The sequence below is a fragment of the Blennius ocellaris genome (genome assembly GCF_963422515.1).
Source record: "Blennius ocellaris genome assembly, chromosome: 9".
Lineage (NCBI taxonomy): Eukaryota > Metazoa > Chordata > Actinopteri > Blenniiformes > Blenniidae > Blennius > Blennius ocellaris.
The window spans coordinates 16,671,878-16,690,074 of record NC_137658.1 but is presented as its reverse complement, the minus strand read 5'-3'; the positions used below and the strand labels follow the sequence as shown (position 1 = coordinate 16,690,074).

Sequence of the window (18,197 nt, the reverse complement as noted above, 5' to 3'; positions counted from 1 at the left end):
ACAAAACCTGGAACTCTCCAACGCGAGGCAGCAAAAACGTTTCTCGGTAAACAAATTGAAGTGCAGTCCGGCTCACCTGAATCAATGTGATCAATGCTACTGTCGATTTAAAATCTATACATTGGTTATTTTTCATTAGACTACATAGGTATGTCCTTTTTTTGTACGTTTGTAAAGACAATCATGTTGGTGCAATAGTGTCACCCAACTTAAAAAAAAAAAAACAACATTTCGTTCTTTTGCTTCAGTTACTTTTAATAGTGGGAATGGATTACAACAATTTGTTGAATAAATAAATAAATGCTGAATTTATTCTTAAGACATTACAGAATGAGTTAATTGAAGTTAATGCACTAAAGTCCTAGTGTTTTTGTGGCCTGGTTTGTTGTGGTGCAACTCTCTTAAAATACATTTTTCTCAATAACATCATTTTTTATGGTGCACAACTTTCTTGACACAACATTATGACAACCATATAGGCACTGATCCCATGGAAAGGTTGTGCACTGGAAATAAGCAATAATAAAAAAAATCTAAAAAGATTTTCAATAAAAAAAAAAAAAAACGGGCAAATTGAACCAAGGTCTGCTGTTTCAAAGACAACAATTCCACCACTAGACCACCGGTAAAGTTACACAATTTTGAGATTCTTTGAAATTATTTAACACTGTCTCACTCAGTTTAACACCGGTTATCTCAATACACGCCGCATGGTGAGAGAGGGACGAGCGCCACTCACTCACCCAGTGGTGTGAAACAGCATGTCATGCTTCTTCAAGAGTCCTCTCACACTCATTGTGTGTAATTTAGGTGGATGTTTCTTTTTCACAGACAAGAAAAGATCGTCGACAACCTCAAAGAACTATTAACATACTTTGCATGCAGTCCTTTCTGATGACACCAGGGGGGGCTCAGCCCCACCTGCCCCTAATGACCAGTCATCCCTTTGTGGCACACAAGTAACTCAAGTTTTCTACTGGCGTCGTCGTCATAGAGATCACTGTAATGACTACTATTCTTGTTTTTCTAGTGTTTTTTACTTCTATATATAGTACGTGATGTCTCAGTAACATTATGAGAAGGTCTCAGTGGCTTAATTTTCTCTCTGCGTATTGATCAAATTCAGGCGTTTTCACAGTGTTGGAGGAGAGTATGATGCCCACTTAGCCCCCCCAAATCTCACACAACACCTGCTTTGTCTCACACAAAGCGCTCATGTCTGCTGTATTTGACTTTTGAAGGCAAGGGTGTTTCACAAAACCAAACTTACTATGAGAATTGACTACAATCTCAACATGAAGCCAATTTTAATGAAATATCCTGGTGCAAAATGATGAAATGTAAAAAGAAAACAAAAACTATATTTAGCTGTTGATTTATGAATGTTTTTACAATCATGCCCTGGCAACATGGCTTTGAGGCTAGTTTGATAGCAATGAGATTGCTAGCTTTCATGGAATTATCACTGATACCTCAGCTCGGATCTCAGTGTTGCGTTGTTTTCGCTGCTCTGAACAAATAATCAATGTTTTCTTTGTCATTTTTACAATTTGTTTGGTGGTTTGGCAGGACGGATCGGAGTCTCCCGCAGGACAGTTTTGACCCACAGGCCTTATGTTTGAAACCCCAGTTCTATCAAATTCCATTTTCAAGGACATCATTTTGAATGCCTGTTGAGCACAATAGACACTTATTTGTGTTTGAGTTATTGTTTCTTTCTTGTTATTTCAACATTTCAATTCAAATCAAATCCACCATGTTTAGAATAAGTTCAGTTCTAAAATTATGTTTTATAAGAATAATTAATACATTTACCCTCCACTTATTTCTTTTTAATAAATAGTTCTTCTCAAAACTTAAAAGCACAAGTATGCTGGACACGGGATCCCTACAGTCTTGAGGTTTTTCCTGCCACTGCAACCCCCCCCGCCATGGGCCACCCCATGTTGTGACGTCCGCTGGGTTAATTGTTATGTGAACATGTAAAATTAAGCTCATGTTTGGACAGGAAAAATCCAATTAGAGGAAAGTGTGAAATCCAGAATGATTGACCTGCTTCAGCTGCCCACAGAGCACTTAGCATTGTTGGGCACTTTCATTCTTCAGTGTGGATTTTGGGTGTCCTGCTCAATGACACTTCAACGTACGAAGAGATTGTGGATCAAACCTGCAACTTTGTGATTGAAAGTCTCCCAACTGACCAGTCTGACTGAACACTTCTCACCTTGTATTGTTTATGGTATCAGCAGGTATAAATACATGACCACATCCTGAGGGAACAGTCTCGTGAGTTCAACCTAAACCATGCTGAAGGTACCAGCAGTCTTACATGGAAAAGTAAAGTCCCTCATTGAAGCATCGATTCCTTGACTAGGGCCCCACTTCAGTCGACAAGACGGCCCACCATGTCAAACTAATTCACATATCAAGATCGCATCAAATTGCCGGCAGAGTCGAGATAACAAGAACGAGAACGCACTGTTGGAGGCATTTGGACTGGAAATGGAAATGACTGCAGAGATTCAACATCCAGACACTTTGCCTTCAAATGTACTGCCTAATAAGGAAGGTGGGATTTCTTTTCTTTTTTTTTCTTCTTCTTTTTTTAGTTTGGCAAGGTTTCAGTCATCTTATCTCAGTTCAAAAAATGGGTCCTCAGGTGCCTTTGCCGTCATTAAAAGCTAATTTTGAGAAGAGTTCTGATTGCACATGTGGAAGCCCTTTGGGTGCGTCCCTCCGGGAGAGAAACTTCAGTACGGGACTCACAATTCCTTATCAAACATACTAGGCGCATAATCACATTCACTTTACATGATTAAAGAGTTTATCCAGGGCCAACCCTTCAGTGTCCAGAGCATTTGGGATGTTTTGTGCCTCTTTATGCTCATCCTGCATATTGAATCGTCGACTTAATTTAGTATTCGTGAAGAAAGATGCTTTTGTGTTGCACATTACCGGGCTTTTTATGAAATTGTCGTCGGCGTCTAAAAAGGGTGGAACTCTGGGATGGTGTTGCCCCTACCTGTGGTGATTCCTCATTCTGCCTGGCACAGTCGTCCACTACTAACCCCTGCCAGAAAATAATAAGTGCTCAGGTCTGCACACAGTTCTCCTGTCTTCCTCTCCTGACCCCCACTCATCCACCACCACAGCCTGGCCTCCCCTCACCTCTCCCCCTCTCCTCGGCCGCCTCTTCTACCTGCTCACCTAATTAAAAGCTGGACCTCTCACCCGTACCCGAACAAAGACACCTGACAAAAAGCCAAGCTGGGATACTGGATCCCTTTTCACGAACTGAATGATTGACAGGGTGACGGTCGACCCGGCCCTACAGCTGGGTTTTTTGTGTCACATTTCAACCCACTGGTCACCACTAAACTTGTGCTCAAGGACTTATTTTAGATTTATTTCCACGGTGTTGATTCTTTTTCTTAACTAAAATATAAAGTTTTGTGTTAGGATTTATGTCGTCTCGCTTTACTTTAGTGTTCGAGTCACAATGTTCGGTCCACTAAACTAGAAGTGCCACGCTGATTTTAGTTCGGAGGATACATGCAGTCCGATTGGTCTCCAGTGCAATAAAAAAAATAACCTTAATGGGACTTTTTTTTTTTTTTTTTTTAGTTTTACGGCAAAATGGTACAAATACATTCTGAACATTTTAGTAAATATCTTTCCATAAGACATGAACAACCTGGAACTTAAGAATAAGAAGTGCAATTTCAACAGTATGCCATTTTTAATGATTGCACTGAAATATTGTTCCATTTAATGCCATTGATCAAATGACTTTTTGCTTCATTTGACTATCCAAATGTGCAGAACGACGTGAAGTTCCTATTTGTGACTGTGCAATCTGCACATATACTGTACGATGAGCAGAGAAAAGTGTTCGCTCTGTTGGATTTTTTTTTTTTCTTGTGTCTGACAACTGTGATTTGGTCTGAAGTTTAAAGTGGGCTTGACTCATACATGAAAGCGAAAGGCTCATTTATGTTTGACATACACACAAAAACGAATGAGCATTTGGCAGTTGATCCTGTGGGGAATATTGCTCTTAACAAGCATATATTCATATATCAAGAAAAGGAGTAGAGTTCCTTCTTAGAAACCAGAAAGACGTCCGCGATGACGACAATGATAGGATGTTGCACGAATGTTGAGATTGAGGAAGATGCTCAATCTGAGGCAGCGTAGCAGGTATTTGTGATGGTCTGTTAAATACCTGGAGGTATCACACTGTCAATCTCTGAATACTTCTACCGTTTATGGGATATTAATCTCAGCATTGCTGGCTACCAGTGATCCTGCTCAGATAGATGCAGAGTGCTCACAGAAGGCTTCACGTGTGTCTTTGTGTATTGAACATTTCGACTTCTTCCAGGACTTCTGCACTTGAATTTCTTGTGATGTATGAAATATCCTGGTCAGGATTAACTTTCCTCTTGCAGCCTTTGTAATCTACTATCATGTTGTGAAATATACTTAAGTATTGATCTCTTTTTGTGAAATTACTAACTCTGCATTTAACCTATCCCAGGGTTTGGCAAACTTCATGACCAAATACAATTTGTCTCAAACTGCAAACCCTGTTAATTATCTTATTTAAAAAAAAATTATCAATAAATTGAAAAAATACTATACATATAAAAACAGATATATTCATGAAATGGCATAAGTACAGTTTAATTATATTTCATTGCCCTTTTAGCTTTTGAAGCCAATTTTTTGGGGGATTCTTCTTCTTGTATTTCATGAATTTTCTAGCTTTGGTTATTTTATGCATGTATGGCAATAAAGTAAAAATGAAAGCTAGATTTGTATAAAAAAAAAAAAAAAAAAGCTTGAGGGAGCTGCTACAGAGGCACATGTGTGGCTCCAGAGTTGTTTGAGCACCTCTGATCTATCCTATTCATCTTTAACTTTAACGAGGAAGACTGAAGCCCGGGATCAGGGGCCTTGCTCAGGTACCCACAGTGATAACTTGCGAGCAGCGGGATTCAATCCGGCAAACCTCCAATCCTACCTCTGCTTCTCCATCCACTATGGCACCACTGCCGCCGCATGTTTTCACATCATCGCCCTCAAATTTGCTCTCATGCTGCTTTTCTTTCAGCACCGCATCACTGAACTCTCCGAAGCCGCAGGCCAGGTTGGCTTTATGTTTGCCGCTCCAAACTCTATAAACAACAATAACAACAAGGCTCTCATAACACAGAGCGTTACACATTTGCGCAGGTTTAATGAAAAAGAAATCTCATAACTATCTGTTGTACACCATTATAATACATGTCACTCATTGCTCCGTATGTAGGTGTTTATTTTTAAACTTTAACAAAAAGATGCTTTGTTTGAATCGTTTTGGTGTTTTCAAAGAACTAATTCATGAAACGTATGCCTCTTGTAGATTTGGTGTCTGAGCAGCGGTGCCCAGAAATGGAGAGAGAAAAAAAAAATAATCGTTAGTTTTTCACATCTGAATTTTTTTTCTCTTCACACTGTTCTGTGCATGTAAAAGAGAACAACTGTTTAATGACACCCTTTTCAAGCCTGCGTGTCTTTAGTTGGTATGTGTGTTTTATCAGAGTAAAGCCCCCCCCCCCCCTGATAATTCCCCGGTTCCCTCCTCGCCTTCCCTTTGTGCCAACTGCCTAATTGCACGGTTGCATCTTTCAAAAATGGCTAATGGGGTTGAGGACAGCCAAACGCTCCTCAGTTTAACAGCTCAAAGATCACACGTGGATTGATGTGGCTGTGGATACAGTTTTTGTCTTCTTCTTATTTTTTGCTTTGGGCTGCGCTCTGGTTCCCTCCCCGTGCGCAACCCACCCTTCCTTATGGCAGCGTGAGACGTGCACCTAAAAATAGGCGACTGGCAGGCAAAGTTGTTTAACAGGGTAAGTTTTGTACTTGGCATAATTTGTAGTTAACTGGATATTGAGCGATCGCTGATGAATACCTGAGGCTGACAACATAAAAAAAAAAAACCTAAAGAAAGCTGCAATAAAGGGGCCGTAAAAGACAAGGCAAATGAAGATTTTGTGAATGCCTCTGTTGGAAGGAGCTCCACATCAAAGCAGCCGGCTGATTGCCAAACCCGTCTCAGGTTGTGCACATCATAGCCAAAGTTTTCCTCAATAGTCGCCCTCTGCATCGATGGTACATTCTCGCCAAACATAAAGGAGCGTATATATATATATATATATATATATATATATATATATATATTCTTTACGTTCATAGCCTGTATCTGCATGTCGCCCCAAATGTGACCCATTTCGTCGCGTACTGCTTGATCTGGAGAGGAGCTGTTGTGCAGTTATTCAATTTAAAAATATTCATGCATACCGAACCCGCTTTAAAATGGAAATGTATTCCGACTCGTCTCAAAACACCTGTGAACCTTTGCCACACACACACACTCTTGACACCCAAATAGAATTCAGTGTTATTACCCAAGAGGTACACCATCCTATAACCCTCCTGCAAAGTCAGTTCGGAGTTAGCGCGACGTGTCAACAGTCACATTTAACAAATTATTATCCTCCGCTGGCATGTAAACGACGGGACAGCAAAGCAGCAGAATGACTCTTAATGAACATGAATGAACAGTTACTTTGAACCTACCGTTGTGCATCTTGTGCACTTGCTGCCATTCCACTGCAGGTGATTAACGTTGAGTTAGTTTCTCAGAAAGCCAACCAGACTAAAGAAAATGAAGATGGCGTTTTGGACTGTTTGGACAGAGGTGATTTCATTCACTGCGATCTTAACATACATGAATGTTTGATATCTGTGGAGAAATTAGCAAACAAATCTTCACTTTGAAGGTTAAATATGTTTTAGCTGTTCCTTAAAAATGTATTTATTGGGAGGGAAAACCAGAGCAATTCTTTTGGCTGTAAAGTTGAAGCAAGAAAGATGTAAAGATCTGGTGGGTTCTTGTTTAATGAGATGTTTTTCTTTCCTCCCTGAACATTGGTATCTAGTTTGGCAGATAGGGTAAACAGTTCTTTGAGAAATAAGAGACAGTTTCTATTTTAGTATGCTGTATATTTATGACCTGGCACACAAAGGCATTATAAAACTGCAGAACAAAGAAAACGTGTTACAAGTTTGGGGGGAAAAAAATACACAAGGATGAAACAAGGCAGAGAAAGCTGAGAGTGTTTCTCCATTTCATCCTCCTTCCACATGGTCTACCTTCTCTCCTCCATCACCTCCGCCTGAGCTTTCCTCTCAGGTGTCTTCACCTTGGACGAGGAGCTGAGTGCATTCAGCTGGAGGTTCCTGTCCAAGAGGACCTCGGTGTCCAGTCCGGACCTCTCCTCTCCTCCTCGGACTTGTTGAAGCGGCTCTCCTCTCTCCGCCTGAAGCTCTCCTCCTTCAGTCTGACCTCCTTCAGTTTGCCCATCCATTCAACTTCCATCTCGTGAAGCTGGAAGGAAAATTGTGAAGAGGACCATTGAGTTCATCTGAAAACAACTCGCTGTCATCTGCAGCTCGTCATTTCAAACAGTAAATATCCAGAAACATTTTTTTAAAATAGCTACAGTTGGGCAAAATGGTGGAAGTAAAATAGTCAGCTGGGCGACTTGCTGCTGGTGTTTTCTTGAGGAGAGCTTCCTCTTCAGCAGCCGCCTTCTTCTCCCTCATATTCCAGCGCACCTCCCAGTACTTGTTGCTGTCAGCCGTCATTCTGTCACTCGGAACTTTCAGCTGGCCGTATCTCCTCTCCTTTAAGGCCCCGTTTACACAACAACGTTTCACCCTTGGTTCTCGGACCCTAATTAAACACACAACAACATATGCATCAATACTTGTAGGCATATATTTCCATCACTCTTAAACTACAACCGACGACATCGAATCTTTCGCTCACTACAATACTGTGTGACTGCTTCTCTCTGACGGAGCTATGACAACCCAAGAAGGTCAAAAAAAAACTCAAAGTCAAACCCAATAGACTATTAATGTTATGACATTCCAAAGCCAGGTAGAACAGGGCAGAACAGATGTTCACTCTGCAACTGTAGTTTTTCCCACTCAGTCCCAGCAGCATTTTAATAGTTTCCACTTCATCGTGCTCAGTTTGATCCCTTCAAAAGACCAGAGCTCAGACACCTTCTCCCCCCTCCTCTTCCTCCTTCCCCCTCCCCTCCTCCTCTTCCTCCTCCTCCTCCTCGAGTGTCAGCTTCAGAGCGCTCCTCTGGCGGTGAATAACTTGTTTTGCCTGATTCTCTGTAAGTGTTAGCCTGACGAAGGTGATTGATGAAGGAGGGGATACACCAAACATGCTAAGGGGATTGGACACTGACTTACCTTTTCTTATTCACTTCGCTGGAGCTCCAGTGCTTGTTTCCAAGGTAACATGAGATCTGGGCAGCTCTGCAGCTTGACAGGATACTATTTTCTGTCCACCGTTAGTGCTATTAAGGTTTCAAAAAGCAGCAAATAAGATAAGATTGATTCAGCTGGGTGTGACTCAAAGTCAAGCAATGTGAAGAGATGCTCCCAGGACTTAAAAACCCTGAAAACTATTCAAGTTTGACTACTCCCCCCCCCCCCCCCCATAATTTTAAATATTCATGAATACAGAGGCAAGAATCAAAACCAAACATCCCATGGTGTTATTGATAAAGAGTTTAATTTGATGCTCTTCTGCAGAGCTCGTGTGGGAATATTCCATTACGAGTGCCTGGCAACACAAAAACAACAATACAAGGACTTTTTCATTAAAATAGTGACCCTTTCTGATTCTCCATGTATTCTATGAATATATTAACAATCCTGCGGTGCACCTTAGACTTGGACCTTTATAGCGATGTTTTTCAGAAGTGAACTACTTGGTGTCTGTTGTAAAGAGATAACGTCTTATTCAACAATCAATCATCATCTGCAGGCAAAACAATGAGAAGAACTAAGACAAAAAAATACAAAAACTATTGAAATAATCACTCAAAATCACTGAGTAACCAATACACAGTTGTCTCCAGTTATCTCTTCAATAAGCTTTATACATCAAATCTTAAGTCTGTTTAAGCCTTCTTACACACTTTGTTCAGCATTTTAGTTGTCTGTTTGCACGACAACGGTGCTTGGAGCCACTGAAAATGGAACTTTTTGGAAATAGCTCCCAAAGTGGAGCTTTTCAAAAATGCTCCGACTCCGTCTGAATGGAACTGAAGTAAAACACAACTTTTGTGAAACGCTGCTGCTGCTGCTGTGCATGTGCTCCACAGCCGCAGTTTAATATTTCTTCTGCACGAATAGATGGACAGTTACAACAATGGCGGCCTCCAGAGTGTCTTGACTACCACTCCATATTCTCCTGGGACTAGTTTAATAGTTGACAGTCACTTGGAATAACAATCCAACTCCGCCTTGTACAAATGTCAGTGTATGCCCATTGCTCATGTTTATTGCCTATTGCATATTTTTGATGCCAAAAACCAACCACCATGCCATTTCCTGCCTCATCTGCTAGCGACATAGTTTTCAAAATGTTGCTGTGTAAATGCGAAACTTTGATGAAACGAAAGCGCAAAAATGTCGCATTTCCACTTGAAACGTAAATATGTCGTGTAAATATGACCTAATTTGACCGACTGAGCATGTTTTTGTGTAATGATGGTAAATCATATCTCGAAAAGGCCTACGGATGCACAGGGAGAATATTGAAACTCCACACAGACTCCAAGCCCAGCCTCAGACACACTCAGACACGGGACAGATGTACATTGTAAGTGCTGCAAGTTTATCCATCTCCCTGGAGAAATTCTAAATAAATTAGTCCGTTTTACCCTGCTTCCAGTAGTAAGACAGTTGACTTATTTGTCCATAAGCCAGTTAAGCTCTCCCACCCCTGTAAACTCTCTTGTCATTGATCCGAACCCTTGGTTAAAACTCTAATCTGAATTTCACTGGCTACAACAAACTTTCTTAAACATGGTTCAAATCACCCCACAAAGAGGATCGGATCAAGAACACTAAATACCTTGATCAACATCTATTAAAAAGAAGAAAAATAAATACATCCAAAAAAAATGTTTTTTAGTGTACAGGGACAGCAGAGATGGCTGGTGTGATCTGAGCACATTTTTCAGCAGAGTAATTTTCCGTGTCGGCTTGCTTGGCAAGATAAACTTTGATCCATTGATTAATGAAAATACTGAGGCTGCACTATTGCCATATCTGCTTTAATTAATGTGTAATGCCCGGCTTGGCTTATTAATCTTATTGGGGCTCCCTGGGTTGGGAGCATGTCAACAAATATCATGCAACCAGTAGCCAAGTGCTTCCTAAGCATTGTTCTTAATGAATGTGCTGCTCGGGGAAACACAGCTGGGCAACATTTCCATACATTTACTTCTTACTTGTTACTGTGGTTTAGTTTGCAGTTTGAAAAAGTTGGAGACAAACCCCCCCCCCCCCACTTCATTTCAAAGTCAAAATGAATGTGATGATGGTTGATGCCACTCATGGTCAATAACAACTTCACTTTGCTGATTATAGTTCTTTTGCATACTGCCGCTACCGTACACCAAACTTTAAAAAAAAAAAGCAATAATTTAGAACAAATATTCACCATAAGACTTTTTTGCATATTAAACAGGTTTTTGGCAAGTTTGTAGGTTTCCTTTGGAAAACAACAACTTTATTTTGATGTTTATTTAGCTGCTATTGCACTCATAATCTGGAGTATTTTTTGGCCACTTCAAAATTAACTGAAAGGTTTCTTGAGCTAATTGTTCTGCAAACGAGTCCACTGGCCTGTCTGTTCACCTTTTGTTGGTTGGTTTGCTTGTTTGTTTATACCCTAACAACCACCAATTACTCAATGGTGCAATAGAGGAATGTATTTTTCTCTGCAAATATTAAATCCTCAGTCAGTCATCGTAGCGATTGATCTATAATTTGTTTGTCAGTCCCGCCACTTTGTTGTGGTCAAGTAGGATAGTTTTTTCTGGAAGGTGGACTCAAATGCCAGATGCCGCCGTTGTTAGCAGAAATAACTAAAAACCAACGATTCAAAAGCACAAAATCTTGGAGATCGCAGCAAAGTAGAGATGATGTAAACTAATGATGAGACCCTGGAAAGCAACCCATGCAGAAGATGCCCAATATCAGTGGTGTGCAGTCAGAGGCAGCAGGGACGAGCACTGCTAGCCTTGTTAAATGGATTTTTCTTCTTTTTTTTTTATAATTAAAAAGTGATTCTGAAACCTGTGTCTGGAATCAATTAGTGACTTTAGCAACTTTATCCAGAAGACGACTGGTTATATTTTGTGGAGCTCAAATCTCCTATGTCCTCCAAACGCATCACAGCTCCTTTCCCCTGCAGGGCGAGCAGAGGAAAGCATTGCTCACCTCTGATCGAAGCTGGACGCTGCTATTGGGTTCAAATGTTGAGTGACAGTGTCAGCAGCCAATCAGATTGTGAGGTGTTATTGACGGACCGCCTCAGGGCCAGCAGAGTTTCTCGTGCTGGTCTTGCTGTCGTCACTGAAATGAGCTTGACTGATTGGTCCACGGGCAGGTGGTGATGACGCTCTGTTATTATCTGCTACTCTGGAGGTGATGGCAGCTAGTTTAACAGCAAGATCAGCTGATATGATAGCGGATCTGCTTTGCAGAAGAAATAGAAATCGTGAGTAGAGGAAGAGCGACACCAGAAATGGATGCGCTAACTCAGACCAACAAAGGCATGACTCCCAGTCCATGTTCTCTCGCCTCTTGGTCGTTCTATAGTTGCGAGTCACTGTAATAACAATTCATCTTGGTCGTCTCTCCATACGAATGTCCACAAACTCGCCATTGTTAACGTTTATAGCGTTTTGTTCTCTGCTGCCTGTGTGTGTGTGGTTTCATTACAAAAAAAATCATCAACCGGGTGTGGCTATACGTGCCTTTTAGCATTTCTGGTGTTTCCGTGTACAACGGACATCGTTTTCAAAATATTACAGCGTACACGCAAACATTTCTGTAAAGGCAATAACAACGAGTGTTCACTTGAAACGTCATGTAAACGTGGCCTGAGTTCCTCAAGAGATTGTTCGCTGTTTGAAAGTTCCCGACCACTCTTCTTGAAGTGAACGGGAAATAGATCAGGGCTGGAACTTGATGATTTGCCCGTGGTCTGGTTGAGGCTGCCTTTCTCTATTGCTGGCTGCTCACAGATAACAATGCAACATTTGCTACATGGTTAATTTAAATAGGAGCAGCGAATATCGAGGAATCTGATAAGCAGAATTCTGCCTCCTTCACACCTTCAACTCTCACGCACATCAAGTCTAATCGGGAGACTGTTGATAAAACGGCAGCCCCTCAATAAGCGGCTACAGTTGGGAAAATTGCATGAACTGCAAATTGCTTTTATTACTCCGAAACAGAGAACAGCTTATGCATTCTGCTCTGGAAATGTCAACGCAAACAAGATGCCTTCCAGCATACAGAATCTTCGGGGGGAAGATGTTCATTGTTTCAGTGTGATGTGGATTAGTTCGCCAGTCTCCGAGAGTTACAGCTTCAGGTTTCAGAGGGAAAATTGTTATCCCACGAGTTATATTTTCCACCCTGCCTACTCTGGTCGGTGTATTTGTACGATGGTGATCACACTAAATGCGACATAGTGGTTGTTTGGCGATGACGATGACCAGAGACGTGCTGGTTAGCAGGATGAGTTCGTCATTTCCCATCCTGGCCACTCAGCAGCTCCCGGCCGTCATTGTCCTTGTATTTAAATCAAATCTGGACTCGGATTTTCTGCTTTTCCTTTGCATAAAATAATGATGACCACAATCCTCGCCATATTGTAAGGGGAGTTTTGAATAATGAAGAATAGTGCTGTATGGAGCATATTACTCTGGTTCTGTCCTCCGCTGGAACAGGTTTCCATAAAACACTCTGATTAATAATACATGTCCAATACTTGCTGAACTCCTTCAGGGTCAGCTATTATCCTGTAGTACCTTTGCAGCTTTGTCTGCATCCTGCTGCAAAAGAAACTGTGTGATTTCCTTTCACTGGAGACACGTCATGCTCTTGAGCAGAGCGTTTTCTGAACATACAAAGGCACTTGTTGGAAATATATGCAGAGACGACTTTGCACGAAGGTGAGACATTGTTTTGAAGGCTGTCTTGGGCTCCGGTGGTGAAATGACCTTTTTTCTCACAGAGTGAGAAAAGTGCAAATGGATTCAGTTGGTATTCCAGTTTTGGGAATTCTGTGATACTGTGCAAGCAGGCTGGCTGGTTCAGCCTATTATGATATTTATTGATACTGAGCCATTTGCGAGTTTAATAGTCGGCCTAAGGTCAGAGGCTTTATGTGTTGTGAGATGTCCATCAACTTCTTCCTCCTGTTCATCTCCCACATGCCCTGAAGGAACGTCTTCAAATGCAGGACGCTTATTCAGCCTCATTAAAAAAAGATTGGTGGCAAAAAGATCGAAGTCACTGTGACCTCATATTTGTCTCATTTCTTGTCAATGACATTTCACACTTTCTACTGTTGATACAATATAATATCTTCTGAACAGCTTTTTCAAAGTAGTGTAAGAAAAACAAGAAGATATTTTAGACACCGTTGCCTTTCTTTGCCATATTTGGACCATTAATCATTTAATCCTCTCTGCCACAGTGCCTACGGGTGAAGTTGACATTGTCAAACAACTGCCAACCTTCCAGAACTGACAACTCCTGTAGATTTGAAAGAACGTCTAGAAATCTCCACACAATATTATTGGTTGATGCAGATAGACAAGAGCATGAGTCCACAATGACAAACAACCGTTTCATCCAGTTTACATTTGCACTGTCATCATCTGCTTTTGAAGGGAGGCAAACACACACACACACACACACACACACACACACACACACACACACACACACACACACACACACACACACACACACACACACACACACACACACACACACACACACACACACACACAGAAAACTATGTTCAGAGTCAGTGGCTTCCTGAAGACTACCCCAGACCAGGCACTGATGTGCAATAGAGAATAATACATGTTTCTTGCTGTGCCACCCGAGAGCCAGAAGGATTTTTACCTCTGACCTTGTCGTTTGAACACAGAGATTTCTCCTGAGATGGTGAGACCTTCACAGAAAGAAGAGAATATATTTACCATGGCTTTCAACATCTTACAGTATGTATCCATCTGTGATTTAACATGACTTCGGTGATTTAACAAGACTAGACACAAACATAATATCTACATAATGATTTTAAAAATGTGTTGTTTTTTTATAAGATGTTTGGGGACACTGTTGCAGAACTGAATATTGAATATTTGCTAATGAAAGATCAATTAACTTTGTTTTTTTAATATTAGGGGTGTGACTTTTAGTTTATATTTTTCATATTTTTTTCATGTCCTTCATTAAATGGCACATTTCCTAAAAGAATCAAAGTTTTGTTAAAACAGATTTTACTGGCTGGACACTTTTGAATTGAGAGTGGACATGCAAAAGTCAAACAAAGATGGAATAAAAGATAAAAACTGGTAACAACCCCCCCCCCACACACTAAGTCCAAAGTAAAGGCTCACTAAGATATGCCCGGAGCAGCTGTTACTGTAAAGTAGATTGAATGATAAGATGGAGACCTCAAGGTCACATTCATAAAGGAACAACTCATAAGACACATAAAGACAGAGGTGACAGCAGCCGGAGAGCTCAGCTGTGTAATATCCTCGAGGTGTTTGCTCTAATGTGTTGTGGTGCAAACAGAAGAGACCCGCTCACCCCCGGACCTCGGCGTAGGCTTGTGGGACACCGAGTACAGCTTTGTTTGAGGACATCAGGTTGTGATTGAAGATTTAGGTCAGAAAGGCTGACATTTACCGCGGCGCAAGTCCTGTGAGCTTTAATAGTTGGATATAAAATCTTGAAATGTGCCGTTAAATTTACTGGGGGCTTCTAAAATAGAACTGGGATGTGAGCGAAATGTTAATTATTCTTGGTTGTGTTGGAAAGTTTGGCCCCTGTAATTTTTCGAATTCTTCGATTCAAACACACAGAGATTCACAGCAATCAAGACTGATTGTACTGTAATAAAAGCCTGAATGTCGACTGCACCCTCCACCGGTAGACGAGACATGTAACTATGAGCAGCGCCTCGTCCTTTCCATTCTTTTGATAATTAAAACTATCTGCGCTGAATGAAAACCAGAGGTGACAATATAGGCAGCGCTGTGTTGTAAATGACTCTGCTTCTGTTTGCAGAGGATACGATTAGGTCTCATTCTCCTCAGGTGATTTTTCCTTGAAAGTGCAGTAATTTTCTTAACTTCATTACCTCTTAATGCTTCTTACTTCCACTCAATCCATTATGGAACGGGATCCAGCATCTTGTTGTTTCTTGCTTTCGTCGCCCAGGGTTTGTTGTCTCTTTGTTGTTTACATAAAGGATAATTTACACACTCCTCATTTTTTTGGACTAATAATAAAAAGTGTAAGTTAATTACAGAGCAGGGGTGAATGGGGAAACATCTCTTCATTGAAGCCTCCCTGGATAGGAGTATGTGCTGGATGCCGAAAATGGAAATGAGACTAAATGTAATTGCCTTCATAATCGAAAGCAATTTTCCTTTAAAGCTTCAATTTGGGGCTTTTTCAGTATATAAATAATTGATAGCTGGGAGAGGGATTTTTTTTTTTTTTTTTTTTTTGTGAAGTGAGCTTTTTAGAAGACAAGTTCATGGAAACTTGTTTTTTAACCTTTTAGTCACTTCAGACGTGAAACACAGACTTCCTGTTGGGCACCACAGGACACACATTACAGATCCTGTCCTTCTGTAGCTCCTGCTGACTGTGTGAAGTCTGAGAACCTTGAAGGACAAACTCTGCTTTGTTAAATGTGTAGCGAAACAGGTCAAATCAGGAAAAAAAAGTCAGATTATTGTGATTTTTCTCTGTACATTTTAGTTTACCCAGCTATTGTCACTGAGAGCCACATCGGGGGGGCATTTTATGAGATTTTATCACTGCAATTATCTGAGACCTTCTATAATCGCTTGTTTTTCTTAGGTTCAATAAAACTGTGTTGACTTACATTTTTTAATATAATTTTATGCAGCGCCTCGCATTAATGTAAAAATGCAGCACTTATATTCTGCTGTACAGCTTTAAACACTTAAATCTTTTTTATTTCTTTCAAATTCTCCCTCAAACATCCAGTCGTGTTACCTTTTTTTTGCAACTCAAAGAAAACAGCTGCTATTATTTAAAAAAAAAAAAAAAAGTTTTTCCGGAGAGAAAGTCAAGCCAAGCCACTCTACAAAGATTCGCCCACTCGGCACAAAGAGCAAGCTGAATCACAAAACATTCAATCAATGGCGATAAATCTAGCCCACATTTAAAAATCCATATATAGTTTTTGGGAATCGATGTATACCACCAAAACATATTATTGCAATATTAATGTGTATCCATTTTTGCATTGGTGCACTTATGCATTGGTTGAATTCCAAAACTCATCTTTGCTTCCATTATTATTTTTGTATTGACAACCAGTTTGTTGTTTTCGCATTTTATGTTGCAGGGTTGAGAAAAGGGCCCTCTCAAAGCAACTACTGGTAACGCTAAGAAAAGGCCTAAAATGCAGCTAATAGACTTTATTGACCGATGTCTTTGACGTCTTTCCCAATATTCCATTGTGGTTAATGTACTTTTACATGAGAGACACAGTTTAAATATCAGTAGTATGAATATTTATAATCAGTCACCTGGCTGGATATCATCACGGCTTCTTTTGTGTTTTCAATTGTTTCAAATGATCTAAAATGGTCCTAACTTTTAGGTACTTCACATATAGAAACGTATACTGAACTAAAGACGTCCCTCTTTTCGGTCCGATTCCGAGCCTCATTTTCAGTTTTCAAGACGGGATGCACACGGTGAAAGTTAGCATTAACTACATTAGTGACTGTTTCAATGATTTATTAATATTGACATTATTGAGTTGTGTGTGCATATTTCAAGTTGCGTCGTTGTTTCGAATGAAATCCTACAACTTGCAACAGCTTCACTGGACGCCTTCTGTTTGTCTGACTTGCAAAGTCACAATAAACTGGAACTTAACGAGGTTAATTTGAGGAAGTGGCATCAATCTAAGGTAGGAACTTCAAATAACTACTAATTTGCCAACCTGAAAACAGTCTTTACCTAAAACGTACGGATTCCTCCTCATGGGTTTTTCTGTTGACTTTTCGTTAGACCCGTCTCAATAATGTGAGTGTTTAAGCAGATTTAGCTTCCCACAACAAAAAAATAAGTCGGCAAGCACACAGTCCTCGGGCGAATAGAGAGAGGAACAACTTTTGTTCCGTGATACGGAAACGAGAGAGAAACACAACAAAAAATGCTACTTTCCAGAATGAAGACGAAAGCGGCGGGTGTATGTTCTGGTGGACAGGGGAAGTCTCCGGACGAACAAGTGATTGAGCGATTAAAAAGAATAGTCGGGGAGCTGACAGAGAGAAAGATAACACGACGCCGTGGATGCTTCTCTGACCGCAAAACAAAACAAGGTCAGAGGGATGGAGGGGGGGATGTTCTGTTAACAACAAATGACAGACTACATGGTCTGGCCACAGCAGTGTGTGTCTGAGCAGAAGGAAACAGCAGAGTTGGTGTTCTCCAGCAGGAGAAAGCAAACCCGCTGCAGCAGGAGTCCTGTCAGGGAGGCTACCTGAATAATGAATCTGTGAGCTCAGACCTTTCGCTGCCATTAGATGACATCGAGAAAAAGATTTAAAAAAAAAAATTATACATGTGAAACTTGACAGCTTTCCGCCTCAGCCTGTCATTAATTCTCAAAGCAGATTTCAGGATTGCCGTCTGGATTGTTTCACTGCCTCTTACAATCTGTAAGCGCCTGTTAGTGTCACATGACCCAAAAACATGCTGTAAATGTGTTAACGCCACCATTTCTTCAATTGCCGTGCAGCGGCAACCGGCACAGACAAAGCAACGGCTTTGAGAAAGTGTGTTCTCCTGCAGCGAGTCATTCTCTTCCCGGTCTCATTGCTTCAATTATTAACATTGCATTGACACACTGCATACCGAATGAAGGACAGGTTATGACTCGCAGTCATATAAGGAATCCTGTCGAACACAAGACGAATTTAATTAAAGCGGTGAACTTTGAAAACCTATTATAACGA

General features: G+C 40.8%; 1 protein-coding gene across 1 annotated transcript in view; it reads left to right on the top strand.

The window, feature by feature from the left end:
• pigg (phosphatidylinositol glycan anchor biosynthesis class G (EMM blood group)) overlaps nt 1-18,197 on the top strand; it is a gene marked incomplete at its 3' end in the record, with an annotated part of 79,998 nt that overhangs the window by 49,908 nt on the left and 11,893 nt on the right. The window lies entirely within an intron of this gene.